Source organism: Anabrus simplex, chromosome 5 (genome assembly GCF_040414725.1).
Source record: "Anabrus simplex isolate iqAnaSimp1 chromosome 5, ASM4041472v1, whole genome shotgun sequence".
Taxonomy (NCBI): domain Eukaryota; kingdom Metazoa; phylum Arthropoda; class Insecta; order Orthoptera; family Tettigoniidae; genus Anabrus; species Anabrus simplex.
This window is the reverse complement of record NC_090269.1, coordinates 359,935,107-359,956,551: the sequence shown is the minus strand read 5'-3', so window position 1 is coordinate 359,956,551 and position 21,445 is coordinate 359,935,107. Positions and strand designations below refer to the sequence as shown.

At 40.3% G+C, this 21,445-nt stretch overlaps 1 protein-coding gene and 1 pseudogene across 1 annotated transcript in view; both read right to left on the bottom strand.

Annotated features, from left to right (window-relative positions):
- The window catches only part of rhea (Talin_middle and talin-RS domain-containing protein rhea), a 419,010-nt gene that overhangs the window by 264,330 nt on the left and 133,235 nt on the right, over positions 1-21,445 (bottom strand). The window lies entirely within an intron of this gene.
- Positions 9,387-9,505, bottom strand: LOC136875182 (5S ribosomal RNA; annotated as a pseudogene).

Below are 21,445 nucleotides of genomic sequence, written 5' to 3'. Positions count from 1 at the left end.
ACGACAAAGTAATCGGTGGTTACGTCAAGTAGAAAGCAAAACATTACATACTACCTACTAGTCACACAAAATGGTTCACATTACTTCAATCGACGCTTTGTATGTTTCATGAATACATCGGTTTCATTTTGTAAAGCAATGAAAAATCATTACGTTTTAATTTCTGTTAATAATAATAATAATAATAATAATAATAATAATAATAATAATAATAATAATAATAATAATAATAATAATAACAGAGTTTCATGGCGTGTTCAGTTCACTCAGAAGGACGTGGGTTAGATGTACGTCGGGAAATTTAAAAATTTAGGGACGAGGCTTTCAACTCTGGGGGGCCCTGAGGTTCACGCAGCGCTCGCAACATGGAGCACAGAAGGGAAGCGCCTAAAAGTAGTCTGTCGAGCATGTATATAGTACACTCCACTGTACCCAAAACAAAGGGAGAAATGGATATTCGAGTAGTAGGCCAAAATCTAAATGTCTGAATTAATTAAGAACATGTCAGAATTTTATATTTATACAATGGAGCTACGATGTAACTCTCGTCAAATATGCCTTCTAAATGTCCACTTCCAAGTAATATTGTCCTCAAATCAATATAACCCATAGCTACTGCATCCTAGGTGACGATGATATTTATATTTTACAAACAATTTGTATTGTATCCATATTTACTCTTCCACTACTAGCCAAGTAAAGTTGCACCGTGCTGCTGAATATATAACAATAAATAGTGTAGGTTTAACGCTCCCCTGTTTACTGCTGGTCGTAAGAAACGCCCGGAAACGTAAGGACGGTCTTATAACAAGCTAGTAAATCAAGTAACACGAGTCTCTAGCATTTGACCACTATAAAATGCCAAGTGACTGCACCAGGATTCGATTCTGCAAACCTGAGCACAAATAAGAGAGGGTCTAACCAATTTTCTAACACTCGATTTACGCGGTCACCTGAAAACGCTCACGACCAACATCCGTGGACTCTTATAAAAAAACTTGCATGTTTTCCCGTTTTGCTACAGATATTCCGTTTTACGATATTTTTCAAATGTACAAAACAGATATTGTGTAAATTCAGTATTTGTGAATTCTTAGGCCTACATCTTACAATTCACTCGGGCAGCACTGCTCGTAAACCGCATCGTAAGTGAACAGCTACTGTATACTGCAGTGGAGGTTTTGTCTGAAGTGTAGAGCCAGAGCTCCGGCAACTAAGTGTACAGTTGCCGTCAAGATTTCGTTATCACGCTGCAGGAAAATAATAAGATAGCCATTAAATAAAAACACACAAAATTATTCTCTTGAGTACTGCACAGTTTAGTATTAATGGTTGGTGGCTTTGCGCTGATGAAGCAACACATTAACCCCCGAGAGAATACGAAAAATACTTTAATCCCTGGGGTAATAAAATTGTAGTTAGGCATGCATTCATTGCCGTTTTCTATTTTTGGAATGCACAAAAATATGTTTGATAGATATGTTTCAACTTATTTTGGCAATAATTCAGAAAATGCTTCACACAATACGTCCTTTAGAAGTTCAGTTTCCAGACCAAACTCAAAACTTCCCATTTTTCACTTAGTTACGGTGTCTATATTAACAGTTATTAGTAACTGACAAAACAACAATGCATAACAATATCAATCATACTACAGATTTAATTCCATTTACATTGCAAATTAAAATAACCACATACAGTAGATTTATATAATATACAATGTAGATATCAAAGGATAAAATTGAGCTTCATCCTTTCAGGAGATCAAGTCCCGGGCGCGTTATTTCTTCCTTAAGAATGAAGATCTACTTCGATCCTTTGATATATAAAATAACTGAAACGTCCACAAATAATCCCCAATGCGTGTTAACAAAACGGTTCACACCCTTCGAAGATCAGCTGAAACACTACACTCAGCTGAAAACACAAGGCAAAATCAATCTAGTCTGAAACTTACAGGTTTTTGGAGCTCATTATGATGTTCAGCGACGTTCTATTGAAGAAAATAATCTGGACATAGGTACACTTTAATGTATCTTGAACACAAATATCCGATGCGAAAGAAATCTTCATCCAGAAAAATGTCCTCTTTGGACTGGATCAATGTTTCCTGCGATTCCACAAAACAATGTTCCACAACACCACCTGACATCCCCTTTGTACGTAATACCACTGTTTGACCTGAAGCCCTTCCAAGCATAACTCTTCATCGCAAGCTACGCATAGCTGTGACTGTACAAAGCTACTCATCCCATGTTTCACTCTCGGACGTGACGCCAGTATGACGACGCTCGCACACTAACAAGCATTTAACGACGGCGGCGCCACATACAGACGCCAGTCTCGCTCACTGGTTGGTTACCATGACGACCAGACGCTCTGCATGTTCTCCAGTAACCATGACGACGCGGTCGACAGGCGCAGTAGCAAGATCTCGCCGACAATAGCCTCCACACTGAGAGGTCACCAGGGCATTTCTGAACCAGGTCCGACAAAGGATCCAAACATATTACCCACAAGTCGGTCGATTGCTAACAAGAACCTTAGTGAAAGAGTTCGTAAACAAAATATAACCACGACATAATTAAGCTTTTAACCGATTTGGGCTTTTAAAAGTCATCATGCAAATTCACAAATGCCACCGTTTTTAAACGCCAATGCAACCATCTAGATGCCACGGAGCTAGGTGTGGAAAAAAGAAAAATGATTTTTCGGTATATTATTTTTTCTTTCCATAAAATATGGTGGTGAAGAAATGTGACCGACAGTAATGACCCGCTTCTGTCAGCATCAAAAAGTAAATCGCATTCTCTAGAATTTGATATTCACTGAAAAATATTAGGAAGATCATAATTCCCCATGGAATGATGTGCAATGTTTAACTATCCTTAAACTAAGAACCAAGCCAGAATGCAATCGTAAAACTGTCGGCACAAAATGTGAGCGCTATACACCAATAATAAAATTATAAAATCAGAATGTTAAAGAAATTGTTACACGGCAGGTGTCAAATAATATTTAAGTTAGAATACATTTACATGAAGCATTTCAACAAAACACTGTAACACGTTTTCTCGATTCATGTGAAAAATGTGTGGGGAAAATCATACTCAGAATAGTCGCTGTAAATAAAAAATACTAGGTGAAACTAGACTCTGTTTCATGAATTATTTGAAACTGCAAAATTGCGATAAGCGTAAACGGCCCTATCGCTACACTAAACAAATAAAATAGAAGCGTGGTTAAGGGAAACTGAGGATCAACCAGGGAGGGCGATATGCTTTATAGCTTAGTCGCCTAGTTTTTTATATTCAAGGGATGGAATTCGGGAGCGGTTGGTCACTTCATACTAGTCTTCTATAAGCAGACTAACAAGCGCATCAAAGAATATTTCAGAACAGATTTCTCCAAAGATAGGAGATTGCGAGTACAGAAAGTATTTTAAAATAAATAGTATCCCCTTAATATTTACAGTATGTAACACTGGAACTCAAGTTCAAAGTAATTTGAAGATACTTTTAAGTTGGGTGCTTGATTTTTTTTCTTCCGAATTGATACATTCGTTAATATTGTACAAATTTAGTAATGTGTGCAACTAGGTTCAACAGTGGAAATAAACCTTCAGTTCGTCGGAACCAAACTTTAATTTACGTTTAATAACTGGTAACAAGGGAGAAGGGAAATGGTTTCTCTCATCGGTCGGCCGGCCGGCGGGAGCGCAGTGCGTGCCTGGCGTTGACACATCACCCCCCGCTCCGCGGCATAGCAGCAAGCATGGCAATTTCCTTAATTTCTCAGTTGTGCTCCGTGCTTAGAATGTTTAACAAGTTAGTGTGGATCCGTCGCTCCAACTGTTCTCGAGTTATGAAGTGTTAGTTCGGTATATATATTATCATGATTCCTCCACATGTGTACACAGTACACTTATGTACGATAATTGTGTGAAAACAGTCTTGCAGGGAAGTCGTTAGACGATTCACAATTCATAACAAAATTTCCAGGTATACGCCCTCCGCATAGAAATATCGTGCGGAAACTCGTAAACAAAGGAATGGGTTCTGAACTCGATAAGAAGCGAAGGTTAAAAGAACGTGTGCTTTAATGAGAAGATAAACGAATGGATACAGAATAGGACCTATTTTTTAAGGGCACAATTAATGCACAAAGATACGGAGATAATATAATGAAACTAATTTTGACGAACTGACAGGCACTGACTGCCGGAATGAATATTTCCAGCAAGACTCTACCACCGCGCATACCACTAATGACACAATAAACTTAACTGAGGAAAAGTTTGAAGTTCGAGTTATTAGTTACGGACCGATGATCTAGCTATTAGGCCCCTCTGAACAACAATCATCATCATCATCATCATCATCGAGTTATTAGTATGAACTTATGGTCGTCACGGCCCCTAGATTTAACTGTTTGCAACTTTTATTTATAGCGGAACTTAAGCAAATAAAGTGTATGCAAGAAACACCCACACTTTGGACAAACTGAAATAACGTATCAGGAGAGAAATAGCCTTACAATTGCGGAAGAAGAACTAATCCGTGTGAATCGGAGTTTTCTAACAAGATACCAAAAATGTGTGAATGCAGGAGAAAATCGCCAATATCTGTCATAAGGTACGTCCTTATTTTCGTAATTTTAATTTTTATGTCATGTCATGCACGGACAAAGTAAGGGAAGTGCCGTGCTTGTTATATTGCGGAGCAGGCACCGCGCACCCGCCGGCTGCCCTACGAAAGAAATTCACTGTGCATGCATACTTGTGGTGTTGCGTGACTGTTGATATTGTGAACGTAACCACAAAACCTCCAGTTTTAAAAATACAAGCCATAGATATGTAACTTCCCATTTCAAAAACCCCTACATGCACTGGCCGAGATCCGAACCGCAACCGGAGGATGGTTACCTAGTTGTACTTCCTCTTAACACAAATCGCCGCCACCATCACCGACGGCCACGCGCATGTGACACCATGAAAGCGGTACGCTACCATGAGATGCTGGAAGACTACGTATGGCCCATGGTGTATGGATGGGAAAACATCAACATTACATCCATGCAGGATGGTGCACCACCTCATTTTACAAATCACGTGTGTAAGTGACTGCATGAGAAGTTTCTGGAACATTGGCTGGGGCGATGTAGATCTCAAGAATGGATTGCAAGAAGTCGAGAGCTCACCCCTGTGGCTTTTTTTTCTGTTGTGCTGCGCAAAGAATGAGGTCTACCGGACGAAACCTCGCACAATGGAAGAATTGCAAGCACGAATCGAAGGCTTCGATCACATTGGAGGCACGCTTGTGCAAGTAATTTGGTGGCGCGCGCGTGCGCAAGCTGGCGTGAACAGCAATGTGCTCACACTAAATGCAAGCAGGTGCAAGCAAATACAGTATTTGGTGCAAGTTAATTATTATAAACAAACCAGTCGAAATGGAGATGTCAGACGATGAGGACATTGTTTTGGAAAATGGTATTTTAAAGTTTTTATTTTTGGATGAGCAGGAAATCAGGGAAGAGTGGATGAACGAGTATTTTTTTGGACAGAGAGGAAGATGGAGAGTATGCACGAATATTCAACGATTTGCTTCGACAGCCTGATAAGTTTTTTGAATACTTCCGAATGATACCAGACACTGTCTACTATATACTGGACAAAATCACACCTAGAATAAAGAGGCAATCTAATTTCCGAAGAGAAGCCTTGATGGTCAGAAATCAACTGAGATCACGCACGCTTGCAACTACAAAACAAATATTTTTGTTTGTAAGTGGAGTCGGATCAAGCTTGCGTAAGCGTGCACTTGCTTGTGGCGGACAGTCTGAGCGGTGATGGACAAGTCACCACTTGTTCCTGCCGCTCTCCTGCAGATTTTGTTTTATATGTGCACGCTTGCGCACACGCGCGCCACCAAATTACTTGCTCAAGCGTGCCTCCAATGTGATCGAAGCCGAAGACGTTATCACCATGTCCACGCGACTTCCTCTAGAAGACTGTGGATTGCATTTCCAGCCGTTTGAGGAAACTGGTAGACGCCACATACGTGGCTACTTTGAATTCTGAGGTATGCATTTATTACGAAGTAACAATGTACACTTAACATTTATTCCAATAAATTAGCATTACAAGTACCGTATAGAAGAACAATAAGTGACTTTCCGCTCCCCCCCCCCCCTTTCCCACCACTGTAGAACAAATTTGTTATTTTCATTCACGTGTGTCAGTCCCATCCTTAGCTTAGACAATATGAAAGTGACTGCTGTATGAACGATGCTAGTAATACCGTTTCTTATTCACCTATTCCCTGTGATAAATGGGATGGTTGCCCAGTTGTACTTCCTCTCAAAACAGTAGTGTGATAAATGGTGCTTAAGTGTTTGTTATATGGATAGTTCGTGTGTGCATATCAGTGAGCATGGCAGACTGATATGTAATAGCATATTCTTGCTATGTAATGAACGCACCGAAACTATCTCACTAGTTTCTCTGGTACGCCTCTTCTATGAAACCTGGGCTTGCTAAGACAGCACATGGTTGAACTGTTAGGGATCTGACAAAATATCAACAAGCGACAAGGTAATTGTTTCTTTAAAGGATATAATTCTTGTAGTATTTTTTGCAACTTCGACTTAAAGAAATAGTTCCTCTAATTTGATACTTAAGCCAGATATTTGTACTTAAAATAATAAACCAACTTCCTTCTGCAAGTAGCAGATTACTGGCTACCACACCCACGCAATTACAGACACACACGCACGCACACACACACAGACAGAGAGAGAGAGAGAGAATCCTGAGGACGCTCGTTCTTTCAACCCAAGGTGATTATGATGGGGCTGAACGTAATCGTTTAATACACATACACCGAAGTTTGCATAAAACACGAATACATCTGGATCTAATGAACGACAAACCATCGTTTCAAAAGCCTTGTGAAGCTCCGGTAGAAAGAAAGAAAAAAAAAAGGTAAGGCTGACTGAACTTTAATGCCACGTTGCAGTAAAAGAAATATTAAACGTAGATGCCTGAAATCCGAGCACAGTTCACTACACAGCAAAACAAAAGAATAATTCATATTACCTCTCTCTCAGGAGACTGGTAGCTTGACGAATGTACTACAACAATAATGAATGTCAAAGATGTATAATCTGCAACGTAGAGGATTAAAAGATTGCTCCTGATATGTTTTGCTTTGAGAGTGGTCATGGTAGTGAAGGTAACAAGGAACATTATCTACGGTGATTTAAACAACATACATGGAACGTTGGTCAAAAATATTTCACTCAGCGTTCCGTTTACCAAAATCTGCTCACGCCTCATGTACTCAGGCTCAGGGATTGGGTTTCTACCCATGTCTTAAGACTCCTCTTCATCTAAATCACCAAACTACCAACCACCAGAGAAACAGGCAATAGTAAAAAGGGTAAAGGGGATCTACCAACACGAGGCTGACATATTCCAGCGCCGTCAAATACCACCGGACTGAGCCAGAATCGAACCTGCCAAGTTGGGCTCAGAAGGCCAGAGCTCTATACCGTCTGAGCTACTCAGCCCGGCCCTCTACATACGGTTGGCTCTAGGCATCTGGTCGTAAACTGGAACCAAATCCACATGAAATGCCGACCTCAAGTGATTGGAAAAAGGCCAATACGAATAAGAAAAAGAATGTTGACTTTAAAAGTATATCTCGTATTGGTATTGTAACCATGGCAGCTTGTATTTGGCTAGGAACAGGAATTCAAAATAAAAACCCATTACATCACTCTTCAAACACTATCTTCCTTCTCTTTTCCCACACCCAGATGGGGTCGCGAGTGCGATCAATGTCGTATCTGTGAAAATGGCCCAGTTGTATGTCCGGATACCCTTCCCGACAACAACTCTATGCGGTACGATATATTCCAATAATACAATTATGTATATTTCAGTCGTAGTTGGTAGTTATGAGTTGTGAGGTTATGAAGAGATCAGTAAAGACGACAAATACCTAGTCTCGGAAATAGAGGAATTAACCAGACAGGACTAAAATTAAAAATGTCCAGCCCGGACAGGGAGCATCTACACCGACCAGTGACCATTCGGGTAGGAGGTGGACTCTCTTCAGCATAACTGCATGCCTAAACGACAGTGCCAAATAAGAAAATAGATGTTATAAACATTGATTTTCGCGACACTTGCTCAAGATCACATTATACGAAATGAAAGGTTATTCCTAGACCACATTTTTGCACCTGTCTTCAGTTCCAGAAGAGAAACCATTATTATAAACGACGTACTGAGAGGCCTGTTTGGGTTCCGTTGCGTGCAGAAGTGACGGCACACTTGACGATGTTGGTATTCGCTCGAGAGGTGAGGAAAATGGCCGTATACTTGTGTGGCGCTCGGCATTGATCGGCGACTTCCCAATTACCAGCCAACCACCCAACAACTCAAGCGTGTCACACCGAGCAAACCACTTGTTGCTCCTCAAGGAGAGGAAATGAAGGAAGAACCCCCACAAAACTTCCCAACTACGAGATATTTGTGCTGATTTAACCAAACATTGGTGGAGAATATTTTATCCAGTCCAGATTAGTATGTTGGAACTTCAGGAAGTTTCCAACAGGAACTCTGACTGGCTGAGTAACGAAGTTGGTAAGCCGCTTGCCTTCTATGTGGAAGATCGCGAGATCGCATACCAGCACAGTTAGTTGGTACTAAGAAATGTTTTAAAACGAGAGGCTCGTGTCATTACATTCGCACTCACACGTTAGCAATACAGTACATTTCAAATTTTAACCACACACGTAGTTTTGCCTGTAGCCATTTCTGGTTGCATCTGTCTTTCGTCACAGGCGAGAGCAAACTGTTGTTTCACCGATATGTTGTGTGTTTGTCTCGTATCTCTACGGGGTCGGGTATGAAGTGAGATGAATGTGTCGTGGCGGGTTTTTATGACCGGATGCCCTTCCTAACGTCAACCTCATCAGAGGTGTTAATGAGATCAAATGAATGACGTGATATATGATAGTAGGGAGAGGGTGACACCCAGTGCCAGCACATAGCCTACTCCTACATGGCCTGCTATTCACACGAAGGCGTCTGCTCAAGGCTTAATGTCCCCGCCCGACGGACGAATCACCATCAACAGCGTCATATGCCTTCACTCCATATGAGCACTGCGGAGAGGTTTGGAATTTAATCCAGGCTTTTGGAGCGCAATCTAGTGATTAGAAATTGTAAACCAACAACGCCCCTACCCAGCCGGCCAACGTTCTGATGGTGACATTTTTTTCGACCAGCGGGACTCGAACCAGCTAACCTCGGGGTTAGACCCTTTACTTGAACGCCTTAACGATCATGGCCATCAGGCGGGCTCAAAGGGGAACTGAGCCAACAGCACGTGGTGTTCCCAAGCGATCACCCATCCAAGTACTGACCATGCCCAATGTTGCTTAACAGCAGTGATCGGACGAGAGCCGGTATATTCAACATAGTATGGCCGTTGACTATTTCACCGAAGTGTGTCTCATTTATAGCTGTGACAGAATGGAAGCTGCTGAGGTATGGCTGGTGCAGTATGACATTTCGAGTACGTACTACTGCGTCTGAATGTTATGCAACCACGTAAACTTAGTGGTGCATTTCGAGGATCCAACCCACCTCTGGGCAAGACTTAACAGACTCAATTTTTATCTTTGAATAGGTAAACAAAAGGAGAAAGCACGTTAAGTTTAATTTTCGTCTGAAAATTCATGACATCAGTGCTATAGGCTATAAATCTCTAATATCTGAGGTTGGTTGTAAGTAATTCAAGCAGGGTCTCTTTATAGCCCACAGTGACTGACCGAGTCTATTATTATTATTATTATTATTATTATTATTATTATTATTATTATTATTATTATTAGATAAACGAACTGTTTTGCGTCGTAAAACAGCAATAATAGTGTTATTGGTTTTACGTTCAAATATATTCCGAGACGCCGAGGTGTCGGAATTTAGTCCCGCAGAAGTTGTTCTACGTACCGGAAAATCTATCGACACGAGGTTGACGTATTTGAGCACCTTCAGATACCACCGGACTGTGCCAGGGTCGAACCTGCCAAGTTGCTGTCAGAAGGCCAGCGCCTTAACCGTCCGAGCCACTCAGCCCGGCCCTTAAAACATTAACCATCAGAAGGTACGTTGGGTTGGGTCCATCAACTACATTTCTAACATACGAACATATTTCCACTTACAGTACGTATAGCACACGTTCCCTAAGAATGGTTAGGCTTGGTAATATTTCCTACGAAATGATCTTATTTTATTTTTTAACGAGCGTGCTGTGCTGCCTTTATAACTCTGTATTATTGGATTAACGGTGACATGAATCCAGCCTGACGTATTCAATTTTCCAGCTCGGTGGCTTGGAGGTTGCCTACGAGATAGCGAAAACAGCATAGCCGCGGTGAGCAAACCCTTCCCCTCCCCCACCCCCGGTACCTTGGTACAAGGGTACAAGAACGCACACGGCCACAAAGCGCACCACAAACGGGGAGAGTTCGTTCGAATGCATTTACCATTTACAGTAGCCTGGCTATCAGAGGAACGAGTAGTATCACATTATTATTATTATTATTATTATTATTATTATTATTATTATTATTATTATTATTATTATTATTATTAATATTAAGCTTGTGGCTTTTCGATATATTACATGCGTAATCAAATAACCGCAATGTAAAACTTAAACTTTTTTTTTTTTTTTGCTAGGGGCTTTACGTCGCACCGACACAGATAGGTCTTACGGCGACGATGGGATAGGGAAGGCCTAGGAGTTGGAAGGAAGCGGCCGTGGCCTTAATTAAGGTACAGCCCCAGCATTTGCCTGGTGTGAAAATGGGAAACCACGGAAAACCATTTTCAGGGCTGCCGATAGTGGGATTCGAACCTACTATCTCCCGGATGCAAGCTCACAGCCGCGCGCCTCTACGCGCACGGCCAACTCGCCCGGTAAACTTAAACTTAAACTTTGGACATATTCAGTTGCCTGAGGTGTTAAAAAAGAGGAAGTATTTCGGATGTCCTGCGCAAACCATATAGAGAACACTCCTGAGTGTTGTGCTGAACAGTCCGTCCATCAGACCAACATTCACACTGTGGAGAATACATTTTCTTCCATTAATTTGATCCCCACATACTCCATGTTTAGTGTTGACCAGGCTCTCCTAGGAAGATCAAAACCAGGTGAAAAACGAGTTTCCGAAGATGAGAATATTTGCTATTCCTGGGACCATTGTCTTGTTCGGGTCGAAATTCCTGACAATGAAGTTTTCATCCAGTCGAAGTGGACGGTGCCTTAAACATGGTTTACCAACATGTATACCGTTGAGACCTTCATGAATGGGTAGCAGTCGACTGTTGAGTATCTTACGATAGTCTCGAATGAGAGCACTGCATCTGCAAAGATGTGGTGGAATATGTGGCTAAGGATAGGGGAGCATCTGTAAGCGAGGAGCGGGGGTGCTCTTTACAGTGCCTGTGATCAAACGCATGGAGTTATTCAGCTGGATATCAATCTTCTTCGCATAACGGATGTCTAATGATGAACCAGGTGCACAGTAAGTCTACTGAGCTGGAGAATATAAAGTCCAAGGGCCGAGCAGCGAATAATTACAGCACATGAACACCATGCTATTCCATACAGCATCCGGAGGATGATGTTTCGACTATCGAGCTTAGCAGAAGTATTGCCAATATGCTGCTTAAACGTGTATGTTTTTTGTTGAGTGTATTTGGGGAAGTTGCTGTTCGCTAGACGTCTGTTATTGAAGCAGGCCTACACCTCAAAGTCGCTGTTTTATTACCGAGATGGAAACTTGTTACGGTATTTTTGTTCACGCTGGATTGGAGCCTCCACTGTATAAAATAATTTCGAAGTATGGTTAAGTCCTTCGCGAGGATATCGTCAGTAGTGTGGGTTTTTTTTTTTCTATTTGCTTTACGTCGCCCCGACACAGATATGTCTTATGGCGACGATGGGATAAGAAAGGTCTAGGAAGAGGAAGGAAGCGGCCGTGGCCTTAATTAAGGTACAGCTCCGGCATTTGCCTGGTGTGAAAATGGGAAACCACGGAAAACCATCTTCAGGGCTGCCGACAGTGGGGCTCGAACACACTATCTCCCGATTACTGGATACTGGCCGCACTTAAGCGACTGCAGCTATCGAGCTCGGTGTAGTGTTTTTACTTGTGCCCTGAACAGCTGTTGTCTAGTCATCAGCACATCCTAATTTTCTGGAAACCGTTTCAGACATGTCTGAGACGTATAAACTAAACAGAAGAGGACATAGCATTGATCCTTGTAGCAAGTAGTCCATTGCTGAGCTTCCTGTACATAAAACAACACGATGTTACACCTATAGGAAAATTAAATCACTGGTCGAATTCCCATGGTAGGAATAAAGCTATTTTACCACTGATTGAAGATGTGCACTTCGTTTCTTCGCAATGTTCTTCTAGTTGGCCACAACCGCATGAATGCTTTTATTTTAAAGCGACCTCATAGATAGCAGATAGAATGACACCTTTTTCCCCTAGACCCGAAGTAACGACCACCATATGGAGAAACGATCGAATTTAGTTTATGTTCTCTAATATTCATGTTCTCCATCTTCAAACAGAAATGTTGATCTCGATATGAAAACTGGCAAGAGAGAGAATCCACCTGATAGCCGCCACTTTTAGGGAATCGAAAGATCGGTCTTCTAATCGGTTCATATATATTACTAGCCAAACCCGACGGACGTCCTGCCTGTGTACATTTACTTACCTCAATACGACACTAATATCGGTCTTTTCGATTACTTTTACATTTCATTCTCTCCCCTTGGGCTGGGAGGGGTGTCCTGCCCCCACACTATTTGATAAAAGCAGAAATAAGTGTTAAGGAACATATCATAATCTTCGCATACTGATTGGGTAGGCAACCCGCTGAATGGACTTGTCTTGCGGTTTGCTTATCTTCCCCTATTTCATTTTTTACCCCCTTAGTGCCGAACTACCAATCAGATTTCGTTCAAACCACTTCACAATCCCTCTCGGATGTAATAAGTACTGTGAAAATTTCAGCGAAATCGGTCCAGTAGTTTTTGAGTCTATTAGCTTCAAGCATACCAACATCCAATTTTATATGTATAGAAGATATGTACTATTGGCTTTACGTCGCACCGACACAGATATGTCTTATGGCGACGATGGGCTAGGAAAGGCCTAGGAATGGGAAGGAAGCGGCCGTGGCCTTAAAGTACAGCTCCAGCATTTGCCTGGTGTGAAAATGGTAAACTACGGAAAACCATCTTCAGGGCTGCCGACAGTGCGGTTCGAACCCACTATCTCCCGATTACTGGATACTGGCCGCACTTAAGCGACTGCAGCTATCGAGCTCGGTCATATATATTATATACCACCATATGTGAGTACATTCAAATACCAATGGACCAAGCCGGGATCAAATCTGCTCCTTCTTAGCCACTCAGCCCGGCCATTTTTAAAAGGGAAAGCCTGTTACGCTCAATCACATCATCCATTAAATTGGAGGAATAAGTGTTTGAAGCTCAGTAACCTGAAAGCTCTTCTCGTGACATTTCTGCTGATGCGTGACTTACGACTTCAAATGGTATGAAATGTTGACAAATCTCGGAGATGCTTCGACAATTATTATTTACAAACGAATATATACTGAATAATTCTCGCTTTACAACCTGTTATTTTTGTCTACCTCCAGCCCGGACACGGTGCATTTTATTTCTTAGGAGCGTTATCGCCCGAAGCATAGTCATTTTCCGTAAATGCCATAAATTCCATCGTAACATCGGTAACACAATTCGCTTAACATCAAACAGTTCCTTCTCGGAAAATGCAATTAAAAGCACAACAGTTCATAACATTTTTATAACAAGAATTTGTCACACTTATGTACAGTGAGCGCATGTACACATTCTAAGGAACAACTGAATCTACAGTTAGCCTATAATTTCGCTGTTGGGTATTCATAGGGTTTGCATCTATACGGGAGGTGAATTATTATTTTGATAATTACAACAGCTGTCTGATAACATATTAAATACGGGGAACATACAATGTGATGAGCTTATACCTTTTTTTTCTGAACGACTATACCTACATTAGGCACGACACTGGGTCATAGGCGGCATTGAACACAGCCGTGACCAGCCTGTTCTACCGTGGCTGGTTTGATAGGCAGTTCCCCCGTGACCTGCACAACGCAGTGAACAGAGCTTTTTCGTTAAGAAGAGGCTTATAAAAAATCAGTACCGAAAAAAAAACCTCGTGGGCAACAATTTAAGGAAGACTCTCAAAATTTGTATTTCATTCAAACCCTCAATACTCCATGGTGTTACAAGCTCTAATGTGCTTTAGTCTACTAAGCGATCGCTGCTAAGCCTCAAGGCCTGAAAATTACCAGATGACTCATGGTCAAAGAGACGAATCCTCTCGACCGTTTTCCTTTCTTTCTTTCTAGAATGGGGCCGGTATCTCACCATTAGATAGCGCCTCAATACTGTAATCATTGTAGGCTAAGTGGAACTCGGACCAACCCTCAGATCCAGCCAAAAATCCCCGACCTGACGGGAAATCGAACCCCTTGGGTCAGAGACAGGTTCGCCACCGTTAGACTGTGCGGCCGGCATTTCATTCAAACAACTGTGGAGTTGTAAGTTCCCTGTTTATTCACTCATTTTTGAGAATATTCGCGTCGTTAGAGCAAACTCTTAGGGTGGCGTGCACCAACCAAGAGTAAGTTCTACTTCCGTAGTAAAGTACTCTTGAAGTCAGCATTCGGCGACTTCCATACGAGAGTAAATTACTTCCGAAGTATTTTAGTCCTTTCAGATACTCCTGGAATAAATTACTACAAGAGTAAAATGCTGAAGACCACCATCTTGTAGTATATTACTAAAGAAGTAAATAACGCACGAATATAGGTTAGAATTTACTCTCACGTCGTGGATGGAGTAAGCTAAGTTGAGACTTTTTGACTAATGATAATATCGTGCGTATATGAGAGGAAAGACGTTTCAAACGTGTTTATGGATTACTTAGATTATACTGACGATCTCGACGCAGAAAACGATGGGAAATGTAATAGTGCGTATACCTACAGTGCGTGAAAGGCGAGAGCCGTATAATGTGCACACGGAGAGTTTCAGGAACGTTTTTGGTCTTAGAAAGGAATCCTTTACTTGCCTTCTAAATCTACTTGGAGATCACTTACAGCTGAATTCTTGTCTTAATTTTGTTGTATCTCTCAAATTACAGTTGTGTGCCCTACGAGTGTTTCGTATCAGAACATTTCACTGATCTAATTAACGTTTACCGCACAACTGCTGGCCGTATCTTTGATCGCGTGGTTAAAGTACTAGTTGAGGCTAAGAGGGAGGTTCGCTTGCAAATGATGATGATTGTTCGGAAAATAAAACGATATTCTTCACGTTGGCAGGTTTCCACACATCGTGGGTGTAACTGACTGTGACTGCGCACATATTCCTATTTTTTGCCGTCTCGGTGACAACGGTGAACTTTTCAGAAATCGGAAAAGGTATTTATCTTTTTTTTTTTTTTTTTCAATTTGCTTAACGTCGCACCGGCACAGATAGGTTGTATGGCAACGATAGGGCAGGAAAGGCCTAGGGATTGGGAAGCAGCGGTGGCCTTAAGGTACAAACCCAGCACTTGCCTGGTGTAAACATGGGAAAATTTCGCTGTGGATGTAGGCGATCTGTATGAAGAAACCACCATCAGTTTTAATTTTTCCCACGTGTCCATGACTTTCTGCTTTGCTTCCGCCTTCGCTGTTAAGTCCTTCCACAGAATCTTAACTTGCTCTTCACTGCGTTTTCCGTCACTCGAAGCATTGAATTCTTGTCACGACTTTCCATGAATTTATTTTCTTATCCAGCACCTTAATGTTGTTTCGTACACCCTATATCCTTTGCATAGATCGCCATTATCTGTATTAACAAGCATTTATCTTTTTCGCTTACGTCCCCCCCCCCTTCCTATCGCACATAACCTTATCCAATTTAGATTCCTTTAAAGAAGGTACACGAACACAACACTACTCCGCGAGTAACGAACGCTACTTAACTAAAAGAGTACATTCTACTTCAAATCTCCGACGTTACTTCCAGAGTAAATAACTCCCGTAGTAATTTACTTCAAGATGGTGCACGCCACCCTTAGTATTGTTCAGTTTTATAGGGGAGAAATATTCATGCACCTGCTGATATCCGTCGCAAATCGCGAGATATCACGTAAAACCGCTTCAAGTTCGACCAAATCTGTGAATAGCGAGCATACACCGGTCATAAGGCACAATCTTCTAGTAGAGGCCAGCGTCGTTCACAGGCCTGACATATCGTCACTGCTGTGCCAAAATCGCGAATGTCACAACGCTCTTCCTGTCCATTATTTCTCTTAGGACTGGTCACGCCTCCCAGCCACATGTCGATAAGCAGTCCATCAGAACAATGAACCGTACTGTACAACTCTGTATGAATCTATGTTTACATGGCATATTTACCCACTCTTGGAGTATTATGTATTTAAGGTTAATTTTCCTTCACAAACAGGCATAGGAAAATTAACAACGAAAATTGTTCTGATGGACTGCTTATCAACATGTCGCTGGTAGGCGTGACCAGTCTTAACCCTTTCAGATCGTGTACGCACAATTGTGCGGGTTCGTATTTTATTTATGTCTGAGCTTATTTGACGTTTTCTTGGCGCTAGACCGGGCTGCAGTGCTAGTGCGGGACACGTAGCATATACTTCAGCTGTTTTTATTTAGTATTTGACCACCAGGGGGAAGAAAGAAGAGTTTAAAAATACAGTTCATTAGCAATATGGCGGGAAGCAGTAATGCCTAAAGTAAGTATTTATTTATTTATTTATTTATTTATTTATTGCATTCATATTAATCTAGAAGCTTTACTGAATATCAGAATATAATCTATGAAGTGTGTAGATCGTGTAGCAAACGTAAATTGCGAACTTTCAACATCGTACGTAATACCATGAGGTTTTGAATGTTGATACAGACATATGTGCGGGCTAGGTTTCCTTACAGCCAATGCATGCAGGAGTGCTGGGTGCTGTCACAAAAAGGACTGAGAAAAAAAATCCCGTACTCTACATGAGAAATGTAATGTATAAGATTGTAACTGTTTAAAATCGTTCCACACTGTAAAATAAAACATTTGATCATGTACATGTGCATATTCACATGTACTGAGTTGAATTTTTTATTTTTTTATTTTTTGCAAGTAGTGAATGAAGTCCTGACACGCACAATTGTGTGGGCTCTGTTTTTCAGCCGATAGTTCTTATTTTGTAAAATAAACTGTAAAAACATGTATTTGAGAGCATTTTAGTAAGTTTTGACGTTTTGACACCTCCAGATTTCTTTCAGGACTGACGAGAAGCTGCTTCTGACAAAAGGGCAGTAATAGCAAAACTCCTCCTCAATGTAGAAAATGTAACGTTTACTTGTGTTTGAACGAAGATTTAATTGTTTTAAATCATTCCCCACTGTAAAATAGAACATTTGATCATGTACATATGTATATTCACATGCATTGAGGTAATTTTTATTTTTTGTAAGTAGTGAAGTAAGTCCTGACACGCACAATTGTACGGGTGCTTTTTTCAGATGTTAATTTTTATTTTGTAGAATAAACTAAAAATATATGTATTTAAGAGCATTTTAGTCAGTTTTTGATGTACAAACAAAAATTCACACCACCAGTTTTCTTTCAGGTCTGAAAGGGTTAAGGGCGTTTTCGGCACAGGAACGACGATATACGAAGCGATCTCTTACGAGGAATATTTACACACATACAAAGCTTAGCAAAATCCTGGATTAATTCTCTAGTAACAAGGAAATATTGCAAGCTCAGTGTTCGAAATCAAATCATCAATAGAACACCAAAATATGGCCATTACTGGTAAGAGACATAGTAACTATTGGTTTAACGTATCACAACACAGAGCTGTTCAGAGACGTTGGGAAGGAAGCAGCCATGGTATTGAGGTACACGCTCGGCACTTGCATGGTGTGAAAATGAGAAATTACGGAAAACCATCAGGCTGCCAATAGTGGAGTTCGAACTCAGGGAACCTTACATTTACAAGATTCGTGCCGCGCAATATATAATTATCAGACTTTACACAGGCAAATAAAAATTCAGACCGGGAAGATGGTTACTCCACAGTTTTCACCGAGAAGAGAATGCCCGAGAAGTTTGCGAAATGAACATCTAATGCGGGTTCTTTTGCAAGCCGACCGGGCGAGTTAGCCGTGCGGTTAGGGGCACTCAGCTGTGAGCTCGCAACCGGGAGATAGTGGGTTCGAATCCCACTGTCGGCAGCCCTAAAGATGGTTTTCCGTGGTCTCCCATTTTCACACCAGGCAAATGATGGGGCTGAACCTTACTTAAGGCCACGGGGCTTCCTTCCTATTCCTAGGCCTTTCCTGTCCCACCATCGCCATAAGACCTCCCTGTGTCGGTGCGACGCAAAGCAAATAGCAAGAAAAAAAAATTTGCAAACCGACATGAATGCAGTTTCATTCTATGATGGTTTTGACCCTTTCAGTAATTCCACTGATTCGTGTCCACATCGGACCCACAATCTCAGTAACAAGAAATTATTATTATTATTATTATTATTATTATTATTTAATTAATTAATAAATGTGCCACCAACAGAGACACGCTCCAATTATAGGTGGCTTTTACAAATTATTTGAACAAATAACATAGAAATACCAAAAAGAAGAAAATGTGAAAACGCTATGTAAATCAGATGATAAATGCTCTGTATGAAATGGATGAAACAATATCTCATATACAGAAGCCTGTTAATAAATCCAACAAAAAACTGTAACAAAATCATGTAAATATTATACATACAAACAAATCACTTCGACGAGAAAATTTCTTTTAATATTTTACATATGTGTCATATTCATAAGCAAAGTCAAGATCTATATGTTACTTAAGTTATTGTATGTTTCACATATAGTGATAAACGGAGAGTTCTTAAAAAATACAGTTTTGGAGAGTGGAGTAATAAACAATTGCCGAAATCTTAAATTTCCTTTTCTAACATTAAAGCATAACTCGTGAAGCAAAGTATTATCGCCAATTAATGCATTAACCATCTTATAGAGATAAATTTGTTAAGCTATTACACGCCTACTGGCTAGCGATACATATTTAAATTCATTCAACAAAAATCCATATGAAACATAATTTCTAAAGGGGAATATCTTATTTTTAAGCGTTTCTGCACCCTTTCAATTTGATTTTGATACGATTTATAACATGGAGACCAAATTATACATGAATACTCAAGTACTGATCGGACAATACTATTGAATAATAAGGTGAGTGCATACGAGTTAGAAAAATATCTTGTATTTCTAATTATAAAACCCAATTTCTTATAGGAATCATTAACCATTGTATTAATATGCTCCTTGAAAGATAAATTTCTTGTAACAATTACCCCTAAGTCATTAACAGAGTGAACAACTTTGAGTTCATCATTATTAATTTTATATTTATAATTCAATGTATTTTTCTTATTTGAAATCTGAAGGAAACAGCATTTATTTATATTAAGTTGCAAACAGTTTTCAATACTCCATGTGTATAAGTAATCCAAATCATATTGTAATTTCAACATAACATTTTTTATCTCTTTATAAAGTTTGATATCATCAGCATATAATAAACACTGAGAAAACCTCATTCTAGTGGGCAAATCATTAATATATAAAATAAAGAATAAAGGGCCAAGGTTAGACCCTTGTGGTACACCCTAAGTAACATTGTATGCGAAAGACTCATGTTGATGATAGTAAACATACTGTTTCCGTGCACTAAGATGCAAGCAGTTTTAACCAAGGAGGAGTCAGACCAAAGCATGACAATTTTTTCATTAAAATGCCGTGATCTAATTTGTCGAAGGCTTTGGAAAAATCTGTGTATATTACGTCGACCTGTCCTTGATTATTCAAAACGGCATACGCATATTGTATAAATTTTAATAGATTAGTCGTAGTTGATCTACCTGGCATAAAACCATGCTGATTGATATGTATACCGACCCTCACATGATTAAATATACGCGTGTACATTATTTGCTCAAATACTTTAGCCGGTGCACACAAAATACAAACAGGGCGATAGTTTTCAATATTTTTACTGTCCCCACATTTGAAAACTGGACACACTTTCGCTATCTTCCATACTTTTGGAAAGGTTTGCGTTTTTACCACAATGTTATATAAGGCTCGTAAAGGGAAATGCAACACATTCGAACATTCTTTCAGTACGTACGGCGGTATTCCATCAACACCATATGAACTTTTAGGTTTTAAATTTTTAATAGCTAACATATATTCCTTTTCATCCACTAATTGTAAAGATAACGGATAATTAACATATACATCAGATGAATCAGGAATATCATAGGTTGGTGGAGGTTTCGAATATACCGATCCAAAAAAGGATGCAAAGCCATCAGCTATACTTTTATTATTATTATTAAGTAAGATATTGTTATATTTCATGCCCTGTCGCAGACCCTCCTTGGTATTTCTTTTGCATTTCATATAGCTCCAGAACTGATTAACATTACTTTTGATATTCTCTTCAAGTCTAGAAATATAATTCTTATACGCTTTACTGATCATATGTTTCGTTTCTCTCCTTAACTGGTTAAATATTATCCTACTATACTCTGAATGTTTCCTTCGCTTTCTGTGGATTTCCTTCAGTTTCAAGTTATTTATTATGTCTTTAGTAAACCATTGAGGATATTTTTTCTTTGTGTGAAAATTCTATATTGGTACAGTTTCACAAAATACTGAGTGTACCTCAACATAAAAATACTCAACAGCCTGGTCAGCGTCTGTAAATTCTACAATCCTAGACCAATCCATTCGCTCGAACATTTTATACATTTGAAAGAAATTAGCCCTTCTAAAGTCAAATAACTGCGTAGGTTGTGGTAATAATAATACCACTGTTTTACATCTCATAACTACATTCACAGTTTTCGAAAACGCCGAGGTGCCAGAATTTGGTTGCGCAGTTCTTTCTATCCATTGAGTACATTCAAATACCACAGGACCAAGCCGGAATCAAACCTGCTCCTTCTTAGCCACTCAGCCCGGCCATGGAAAGGCTGTTACGCTCAATCACATCATTCATTCAGTCGGAGGAATAAGTGTTTGAAGCTCAGTAACCTGAATGAGAGGCCTGAGCAGTTCCGTTTGGCTATGCTATCAGCTCGCGTTTTCCGTTGTCAACGCAAAGCAAAGCAAAGCAAAGTCATCTCCGTACAGGCCATGAAGGCCCTTGGAGGGGTG